Source organism: Rhincodon typus, chromosome 17 (genome assembly GCF_021869965.1).
Source record: "Rhincodon typus isolate 14 chromosome 17, sRhiTyp1.1, whole genome shotgun sequence".
Lineage (NCBI taxonomy): Eukaryota > Metazoa > Chordata > Chondrichthyes > Orectolobiformes > Rhincodontidae > Rhincodon > Rhincodon typus.
The window spans coordinates 28,278,115-28,289,324 of record NC_063348.1 but is presented as its reverse complement, the minus strand read 5'-3'; the positions used below and the strand labels follow the sequence as shown (position 1 = coordinate 28,289,324).

General features: G+C 39.0%; 1 protein-coding gene across 6 annotated transcripts in view; it reads right to left on the bottom strand.

Annotated features, from left to right (window-relative positions):
- The window catches only part of stk33 (serine/threonine kinase 33), a 193,813-nt gene that overhangs the window by 141,628 nt on the left and 40,975 nt on the right, over positions 1-11,210 (bottom strand). For 3 of the 6 annotated variants that reach the window (XM_048607322.1, XM_048607326.1, XM_048607323.1), the window contains one exon: positions 7,990-8,096. The exons of the other annotated variants lie outside the window; for them this stretch is intronic. The gene's annotated coding sequence lies outside the window, so the exon portion shown is untranslated. The remainder of the gene's footprint in view (positions 1-7,989; positions 8,097-11,210) is intronic. 6 annotated transcript variants of the gene reach the window in all.

Here is an 11,210-nt window from a genome sequence, read left to right as displayed (position 1 = left end):
CCGCAGTTCTTTTGGTTCTTGACATGATATGGCTGTTTTCAGCACAGCCAAGTCATTTTCACCTACTTATGGTCCGCATTATCAGCTTTTCTGTCTCCCTGGCTTACCAATAGCTATTCCTTTGTCTGACTCTCTCTCTCTGGGCTCCATTTCACTTACTCCTTTCTTCCTGAATACACTGCCTCACCCCCTGTCCATCTTTTCCCAGCTACTACTCACTCTGAAAGGTCTCTGGACCCAAAACATTAACTCTGCTTTCTCCCCACAGATGCTGCCAAACCTGCCTAGTTTTACTAGCAATTTGCATTGTTGTTTCAGATTTCCAGCATCAGCAGTTCTTTGTTTTATTTTGTATAAATATCCAGCTGCCTACATTCCAAAAATGAAATTACTATATCCAAAGTAACAGCTGTTTATGGAAATGTCATTACAGTTCCCAAGAGGATCAATATGATTATTCCATAAAGTCAGAATTTAATATAGTGGCACGTATAAATTACTAAGAGGTGAAAGAAACATTAATCTGTATTATGTTACTAAACAGATGGAAATACATTTTTTAATAATAGGCGTGAGCTGTGGAACGATTGCTCAATGCATTTTGATCAAACCAGTTGTGATCTTATTGCAGCAAGAAAAAAAGACTCGTACTGTATCTGTTCAGGTGTGATAGTCCGATTTGTATTGTGACTTACTGTTTTCCATTATAAAAGCATGCAGAAGTTCAGCTAGTAAATCCTTTTCCATTTGTTACATCCAATGTTTGATAGTTTTAGAGATTCTAGGTTATTGGGATGACAGATGAAGTTACATAATAAAATATATTATAAATCTATCAAGCTCGTTATTTGACTGGCTATAATGCAAAATCCTGACGGTGACAGTGAAAGATTTGCTGATCTTAACAATGTGTTAAACTAAATATTCATACATATTGATGATGCATAACAGTCCAATGCAAGAGTCACAATCACACATTTTCCCAAAGTCACTCGAGAAAATGGTGAAAATCAAATTCCTCTATTGTTTCTTAGCATCCAGAACTGAACAAAGTATTCAGATAACAACTAGCAGCCTCTTCAATTACAGCTAACTTTGGGAAACATCCACATGCTATCACTTCATCATGTATCTCCTGTTATTCAGCTTTGCAGTGACAAAAATTAAACCAGGATTGGAAGATAACACAGTGTAGAGCTGAATGAACACTGCAGGCCAAGCAGCATCAGAGGAGCAGGAAAGCTGACATTTCGGGTCGAGACCCCTCTTCAGAAAAACCAGAATTGGAATCCAGTTTTGACAAAGGGTTTAAACTGAAAAAAGTTTTGTAGTATATCTGGATTTCCAAAAAGCACTTGATAATGCACCACAGATCATTTTATACAGAAGATAGGGGGCTCATGGAATTTGGTTGAAACACATTAGTATGGATAGAAATGGGTGATTGGACAAGAAGCAAGAAGTCATTAAAAAGTAGGGCCATTTTTAATTTGGTAGGCTGACACAAGTGGAGCGCTTGAAGGAGCCAAGCTAGGGCCTGCTTTGTTTACAATCTCTGTTGCTAGTGTGTTCAGAGTTTATCTGGCGGAAATGTAGGAAAACAAAGACATGCATGAGAAACCATGAATTTTCTTAAAATATGTAACAAGCAAGAGAGTAATTGGAGATAGAATAGAATATAGAACAGAACAGAACAGAAATTTATTGTCACATGTATTTTTACAATAAAAAGTGAAATGTTTTATTGGTCGCCATTTCATGACACCTAAATTAATGATAGAAGTCGTACATAAGAAGGAAAAAAAGTCATCACAGCTCACTTAACGATTGCTGGGCTCAGGGTATGCTGGAAAACCAGGCTAAAACCACCATGCAGAGCCGGGCCAAGACCACTCCGCCATGCCATAACAAGGCTGAGGCGAGACATCTATGCTGGGCCATTGGAAGACTTGGAAGCCACCTCAAAAGGATGGTCGAGAACTCCGTGACAGGATTAGAGCTTCACACTGGGTTGTTGGCGTACCTGGAGGCGATCCAAGAAGGCCTCCATGACAGTACGAGACTTTCACTCTAGGACAAAAATGCCATTCCTGGTCGAGAACGCCCTCCTGGACAAGACTGCCACACCAAGTGACCACCGTGCCAGGCCTATATCGCCATTGCGAGTCATTGGAAGCCACCTCATTGCAGAGCCCGGTCCGGCAGAAGACGCCTTCCACCGAAGTTGTTAAAAGAGGGTAAGGTATCATAATAAATGGAAATATTTAAAAAAAGCATTGGAAATAAAAGTGAAGTGGAAGAGTAGACGAGCTTTGGACTCCTGGGCTGAGGAGCCCACACATTGTGCTGCTACTCTGCTGCTGTCTTGTAAAAAGATACAGCAGGACCTATTCGGGACCATACAGGTACTGTGTGTGAACCCAGAAGATGTGGTCACAGTCTTCAATTAATCCTATGTATCTGTCTTCACCAGGTAAAGACAACACAGTATAGACATCAGGATGTAGGGCTGAGATATTAGAATAAATTAACAGAGAGAAGAGGTGCTAGCAGGTTTAGCAGCCAAGAGAGGATAAATCTGCGGGCTCAGACTGTTGAAGGAGATTATATATCTATTGGGGCCTTGGAAATAACTTTAAAATCTTCTTTGGCCACAGGTGAAGCATCAAAGGACTGCATTAGAGGTCTAAGGTGTTCAGGTTCTAACATTTTCCTTTTTATAATAATGAGACAAAGGAATAGACAAGGAAATCACAGGTGAATCAGTCCAACCTTGATGTTTGGGAAGTTATTAGAAACAATTCTGTAGGACGAACATATCCGCAATTGGAGACACACAAATTAATCAGGGATACTCTGCATGGATTTATTAAGGGAAGGTTGTGTTTGACAAATTTGACAGAATTTTTTGAGGAGATAACCAGAAGTGCTGATGAAGGTAATACATTTGAAGTGGTTTACATAACTTTAGTGAGAATTTTGATCCAAGGAAATGTAGCATGTTGGTCCCAAATTGGCTGAGAAATAGGAAGCAGAGAGAGATGGTGGAGGAAGGTTCTGTGACTGAATGTCTGTTGTAGCTTTTTGTAGCATACACAAATCATTTGGACTTAACTATAAAAAGGTTGGTAGGCCGGTGAAGAGGATAGCCGTAAACTACAAGATATGAGGAAATGCATTTTTGAAGGGATAACAAAGCAAAGGAATACACAATGAATGGTAGGACCCTGGAAAGTAATGATGATCAGAGGGACCTTGGTATGCATATCCACAGGTCTATAAGGTGATCAAAAAGGCATTTAAAATACCTGCCTTTATTAGCAGAGGCACTGAATACAAAGGAATATTATGCTGAAACTGTATAAAATGCAGGTTAGGCCACAACTGAATTATTGCATGCAGCTCTGGTCACCACATTATAGGAAGGATCTGATTGCACTATATTGCAGGTGAATTTACCGGATGCTGCCTGGGCTGAAAGGTCAGAGGTTTGAAGAAAGATTGGACAGACTGGGTTTGCTTTCGTTTTCACTTTGAAGGTTAACAGGGTGCCTGATAAAGGGATATAAGATATTGAGGGTCAAAGATAGGGTGTATAAGAAGGCACTTGTTTTCCCATTTGTAGAGGGTCAATAACCATTATTTAAGAGGCAGAAGACTCAGAGGAGAGTTGAGAAGAAATCTTGCTCGTTAAGAGGGAGTGGGACTTCGGAAATCACTGCTTAAAATGGCAGTTGAGTCAGAAATTCTTGTAATATTTAAGCAGTACTTAGGTATTCACTTGCATGCTATGAGCCAAAAGCTGGAAAATTGAACTAATGTAGTCACATCTTCATGGACCAATTTGAAAATGATGGGCTGAATAGCCTCAATCTGTGCTGCAAACGTATGAATATAAGGTGGACCCAGAGATGCTGCAAAGATATATAGACAAGTTGAAATAATGAGTTACTAGATAGAACATGGAATATCATGTCAAAAAGTGTGAACGAATACACTTTGCTCAGAAGAGCAGGAAAATGGAATTTTTTTTATTGAAAGGTGTGAAACATGTAACTGTTAATCATCAGACAGACTTAAGAGGAACTTTGACAAGGAAATTGATGTTAGGAGGCAGGTACAGTAAGGCAAATTAAAGGGAACACAGGTACTGAGGCTAGTTTTATATTCCAAATTTATTAATTCAATTCAACTTTCACCAGCTGTCATGGTGAGATATGAACCCATGTCCACACAGCTTTAGTCTGAGCCTCTAGATTACTAGTCCAGTGACATCACCATCACATCAGTATCTTCTCCCTCAATTGAGTAAAACTTTGTTGCGCTACATCCAAATCAAGTACGTCTTTCCTTAAATATGGAGATAAAAACTGCACACAGTATTTCAGATATGAATTCGCTTTGTGAAGGGACACTGGAATCCAAGAATAAGGAAGTTTTGCTAGAATTGTACAGGGTTTAGATGAAATAGTACCAACATTCCATCTAATTTTCTCACCAGCTGTGCATGGCTTCAAGGCCCATGGATGGCAGAGACTTCTGAAACTGGAATGCTATATGCTAAACATCACAGCAGCTGGGCACATGCACAGTCACACAGCTTAAAGAGAAAGTTGCTTAATACTCCTCGGGTTCACTACAACTTTCAGAGAAAGAAATTTGCTATCTTTATCTTTTCTGGCTTACATGCAATTCCAGACCCACAGCAATGTAGTCAACTCTTAACTGCCCTGTGAAAGTGGCCATGAAAGCCCTTCACTTTAAGGATAATCAGAGATGGCACCAAACACCAGCCACCAATGTCCACTTGCCATGGAATAAGACTTAAAAAGATTTGCCCTGAAGATAAAAGGGTTGTCCCTATGGTAAGCAGCTGAGTAAATTGGACCTATCTTCTCTGAAGTTTAGCTTACTGAAACATGTTCAATTCTGCTTATAGTTATATGCTGAGTGACTATTTCTGCTGGTCTGGAGACCTGAAACACTGGGACAAGTGTATCCAAATATGGGGCCGGTTATTTCGGACTGAAATGAGGGGAAATTACTTCATTCAAAGTGTTCTGAATCTTTGGAACTCTATACCAGTAGAAGCTTCTTAGGAAGGAGATATTGGCTTTGGAGAGAGTACAAACATACGTTTACAAGGATGACACTTGTACTTCAGGGTTAGGTTACGAGGACAGATCATATAAATTAGACCTATTTTCTCTGGAATAAAGAAGGTCTGAAGAAGGGTCATTGGACTCGAAACGTTAACTCTGTTTTTTCCTTCACAGATGCTGCCAGGCCTGCTGGGCTTTTCCAGCAACTTTGTTTTTGTTCCTAATTTACAGCATCCGCAGTTTTTTCATTTTTTTTTAAGCTGTGGATGTTGGGTCAGTTGTTAATTTTAAACCTGAGATAGATAAACTTTTGCTAAGCAAAAGAAAGAAAGGAATATGGGTCAAAGGCAGGTTTATGAAGTTAGGCCACAGATCAGCCATGATATCATTGAATGGTCAATCAGGCTCGAAGGGCTGAATGGCCTCTTCATGCTTCTATGTTTGCTATAAATATTTAAGACCGGAATAGGTGGATTTTTGTTATCTCAGTGATACTGGGAACGTGCTGGAAAGGAGCTAGCTCAACAATTCATATTGCCTACTCCAGTGCTTACATTTTGTGTTTTTATTATTTTCTCTTAAGTGTTGACAGACTTTCTGTATATCTCCAACATCTTAATTTTCATTTTAGCAACAGTTTCACAAAAACTACTAAACCCTTCAGCACAGCTAGCTGAAAGCGTGGTGTGTTATAAAATTTACTGTTGCCCCTCATTTGAATTTGTCGTGTTGTGCCAACCAAATTTGCTTTCATCCAGCAGAGTCTACTATACTGTTTAGGTAAAAATCAAACTAGTAACCCAACTTGACATGAAAATAAGAAATTGAAAATGTAGATAAAAAGATGAATGCCAATTTTTGGTCACGAAGACCTGAACAAATCAAATACGTACTTATGTGTGTAGTATGATTAAGTTTAAGAATCAGTATGACTTTGAATGTCCTATGTAGTGATAAATGAAAACATGGACATCTCATTAGTGTACTGAACTTACACTAGTCTTCAATACAGAAGATCCTACCCAATAGGCGCAGACAAGTTCTAGCTTGAAAAGGCAGTGGTAATTTAGAAAGATGTCAGTGAAGAGGAGTAACTGGAAAACTTCCTTCTCTGGTCTAAAAAACACACACGAGTGCATACAAAACTGTCTTATTCATAAGTTTCACAGATGGCTTTTGGAAATGCAATATTGTCAAATGAATAACCTGGTACCAAATATAAGGTGAGTGAAAAGATGTATACATACAACAGCTTAACGGCAATATTTGTAAAATAGTATGGCCTAGCTTTAGGGTAAATAGCACGTAATTTTGCTTTGTGCACAATCTCAACTATTCAAAGAATATGGACAAATGTGTCCATTGATTGGGTTTCTCATTAATTATCATTAGTTCAACGAACTTAGCATGTAGAAATCTAATTACCAAGCACATAGTAATGAGTTTGAATCTCAGTATTAACTAACAAACGAGACTGCCTTGATTTACCCAAATTGAGTATATTACAAGCAAAGCATTAAATGGGAGCTGCACTCAATGTTGCAAGTAATTTGTCAGCAAATTACAAAGCTACACTGACAGTGATCATAAAATACACATCACATTAAATAATTATTCTTTAACTCAAAAATACATATTTCATTTCAAAATGTGAGTTGGACCATAAATACACTCATTCTAAATACTCCATTTAGAATGCACAAACAAACACAATCATAATTAACATTAATTTCAATCCATTAGGGTAACGAACTAATTACACTCAGGCTAGAGCTATCACAGTAATCACTAGTGCATCAAACCGAGGAAGACCACAACATTGATAATTGTCGCCATGATGTTAGTTTTAGCACTGGATCATGCGTGCCGAGGGCCCTAAAGCTGGCTAATAATTGCTTCAATATATTTATTTTCTACAGATCTTTCTTGTCAATCACAGTAATTAATTTGTATCATTCACTTCAGCTAAAGGAATCTGAAATTCTTAAAACAGTATTTCCTATTTCATGAATCACAATTAAAAATCAAAAGTTTTTTGCATGTTCAATGTATTCAGCTATTCCTTTAAATGCATCTGCCCAAAACTGTAATGCATATATTATTCTAACTTAAAGAAATATTCATAGATATTGTGGCTAATTGCTCAAACTCTGGAAACTATAACAGTCAATCTGAACATTGTGATAGTTTTGGTTCACACTTCTAAAGCATTTCCCTCTTTTAATTTGCTCAACACAGAATTTGGATTTTTTTTTCTAATCAAGGGAACAAATAACAAAACAGCACGTGAACATTGTGCTTCAGTACTGAATTTCTTTTGGAACTTCAGAAGTGTGTTGCACATTGCTTTCGATCAGTGACATAACCTTGACAAAGAAATTAAGAGTTTGAAGTAAATCATCATCACCCACAAACAGCCTGTATCCTGCAAATGCTTTGACAATGTAAATTACATGTCTTAAAATCCATAGTGCTTAATTATGTTAAATAACTCCTCCTAAGATACAACTGAGAGCTTAGAAACCTTGCTTGGAATTCAGGCATGATCTGCCTGAAAATGTCTTAAATCAAGCAGTATTTGCAAAGATGCAAAGGATTGTTATTAACTGCCATAAAGAAAAGGATTCCATGATAAATGCACAACATTAACAAATCTCATTCTTTTTAAACAATGATATGGTTTAATCCCTAAAACTTGTAAATTATAGAATAGCCAATTAAACAGTCGAAACAGAAATCCATTTTTGTCAATCTCCTATTATCTAGAAAATCCTGTCACAATTGACGTATTGAACTACATGGATAATTCATTGAAAGCAAATACTGAGAAAGGATTAGCTTTTTCAATTTCATCAGTGCTCATAAAGAACGCCAAAATGAGGTTTACCATTGGATCGGTGCGGCTGAATTTCCCCTCAACTATCTTGATTGTTCCAAGGTTAAAAACAAAACACTTAAGCAAAATCACACTTTGAATAGATTCCTTCTTCATCTCTAAAACATAAGAAAATTTCTGTTATTGTAAAAGCAAAATACTGTAAATGTAGAAATTTGAAACAAAGCAGAGAAAATACTAGAAATACTCAAAGGTCCCAATTTATCTGATTTTCAAACACAGATTCTGTACTGAACAAGAATTACTATTTGTTACAAGTAATCAGACTCTAGCTGTGGGTAAGAGTTATAAACCATCTGCATATAATACTACTAATTAGAACTTGAATACTCTTAGCAACTCCCCTTCCACACAGATCAGCAGGCAGGGAAAGCTAGCTATTGGGCAGAGGAGAAAAAACTAGAAAGACAATTCAGTAGTCTTTGCTCCCGGGTTCTAGGATTCTTCTGCAAGCCAGTACGTTGCTTCAGTCAGCTTTCTCCAGGTGCTTCCACTGGTTGATAAGAGACACAAGGTGACTGATTCCTTTATAAAAGTCTCTGACTAATCAGTTAAAAGTCACAGCTTACTACTGTTGCAGGAAAGATGACCTGGTTTTCATCAGGTTTTCAGTGAGCATTGGCTGCAGAGAACTGAGAGACGACTCCTGAGCTGGGGAAGATCTGAACATTTCTCTCTCCACACCTTGTTCCCAGCTCCAAGCTGTTCATTTACCCGAGAACTAATCTCACAGTTGTTGGCAGGCAAAAGGTCTCTGTCATCACGAATTGGTCACTAGTCCATAGACCAATCAACCTCTCAATGCCAGCAGAAGCTGCATTTCAGTTCTCAGCTCCAAATCATCTGCAACTCAATTGCTGCTTGTTCAAATGCAGTCTACAGGATGCCTACTATGGATGTTTGGTTCAAAAATAAGTAACCTATCAGACACTCTTGAGTGTCTGAAATCCTGGTTTGAAAACAAATGTTTCACATTTCAGTCTACATTTAAAAAAATGTAACAAAACACAGTCCTTACCCCTTGAAAGAAAGGTCAAGGGAGTGCTTATGGTAGTATGGAAGAGATGCACATTAAGAGTAGATGTGAATAGTAAGTATTAAATATCAAAAAAAGTCACCTATTCTGAGAGCAAGCTGATGTAAGATATTGTGGTTGGTGGGTGGGGGACAGCAAGTAATCAAAATGGAGGACAGAGTTCGTGGTCTGAAGTTGTCGAACTCAACGTTGAGCCCTGCAGGCTATAAATTGTTAAACTGAAAATGAAATGCTGTTCTTCCATCTTGTGTTGGGTTTCATTGGACTAGCAAGCCCAGGACAGTGATGTTGGCACAAAACCAAACTGGTGTACTACAATGGCAAGCAGCCAGAAGAGCGGGGTCATGCTTAACGACTGAGTAGAGGTTTTTAGCAAAGTGGTCACCCAGGTTGCATTTCCTTTTGCCATTGTAGAGGAGACCACATTGTGTGCAATGAATACAGCACACTACACTTTTTTAAAAAAATGTAAATTGCGGTTTCACCTGAAAAGTGCATTTAGTGTCTTGGCCAGTGAGGAGGGAAGACGCAAAGGGGCAAGTGCTACAACTTCTGTGATTGGAAAGGTGCAACAAGAGTGAGTTGGTGTTGGGAGTCATGGAATTGTGCAAAGAATCAGTGCATGCCAAGTTCTAACAGGGAGGGGGAAGATGTATGGGTGTTGGCATCCTACTGGATGCAGTGGAGAATTTTTTTTGAACATGGAGGCTGGTGGGGTGAAAAAGAAACACAAGAGGAACCCTATCACTGATTTGGGAGGGAGGGGAAGGCAGATGTGTTGGAAATCTAAGACAAGCGGAGGTCCCTGTGAACCACAATGCTGAGGAAATCTTTGGTTAAGGAAAAAGGCAGGCATGTTGGAAGCACCCTTTCAGAAGTTAGCATCATTGAACCAGATGGTAGTGATGAGAAACTAGGAGAATGGAAACGAGTCCTTAAAGGAGGCAGAGTGCGAAGAAGCGTAATTGAGGTAACTGGAAATTGTTGGGCTTGTAGTGGATATTGGTAGACAACCTATTCTCAGTTTAGAAACACATAAGTCAAGAAAGGGAAGAGTCAGAGATCGATCTGAAGAAGATGAGAAGAGAATGGAAATTGGAAGCAATTTTCAGTTCTGGATGAGAACAGAAAGTAGAATCAATACAGTCATCAATTTGTCGGAGAAATAATTGCGGGAAGGGGCCCAAATTGGACTGGAAGAAGGAATGTTCCTCACGTCTCAACCAAGAGGCAGGCATAATGAGAACCCATGTAGATATCCATGGCAACACCTCTTGCTTGGAGAAAATGAGATGTGTTACAGGATAAATTGTTCAAAATGAGAACAAGCTCAGTCAGGTAAACAAGGGAGGTGTTGGACAGGAACTGTTCAAGTCTCTGTTCAAGAAAGAAGTGGATAGCCCTCAGCCCAGCCTATGGAATGGAGGTGTACAGCAACTGCACATCCATAGTGAAGAGGTGGTAGTTAAGGCCAGGAAATTAGAAACGGACGTAAAGCATCAGAAGAATCATAAACGTACTTGGGGAAACTGGAGAAGGAACAAAGTCAAGATGGAAAGAAATAGGTTTGGTGGGACAGGACAGGCTAAAATGATGGGTCTGCCTATTTGTTGATTTTGGGAAAAATGTAGAAGTAGATTGTGCAGAATTGGGGGTTTATGACGTGGGAAGCTGTGGATGGATGACCTTCAGGTATTTTGTCCTAGAAACAACCTCGATGTTCAGTGGTAAGATATGGTCAAAGAGAGACAGAAAGAAGTGTCCAAAAGTTGGCACTCAGCTTCTGAAAGACAGAGGTTAGTACATCAGATGACAGCAGCAGCACCCTCCTTATCAGTTGGTTTAATGTCAGTCAGGGTTAAACCCTGCAGCAAGTTCAAATGCTGACAGGTTAGTGTGGGTAAGGGAGGGGAGCACAGAAATTAAGGCTGATGTCACACTGGCAGTTCTCAATGAAGAGATCAAGGGCAGGTATGAGGTCAGAGGAAGGCGAGCAAGTGGAGGGAAGGTATTGGAGACAGGGTCTATGGAGAGGGGAAGACCTGCCTGAAGAAGTGAGTATGGAAGTCAAAAAAGAAGAGCTCAATAATGAAACACCTGAGTTGATTTTATTTTTCATTAACAAATGTAAGTGAAATCCAAGGGAGACAGTGATGTGGTACTACTGCTGCTAGAC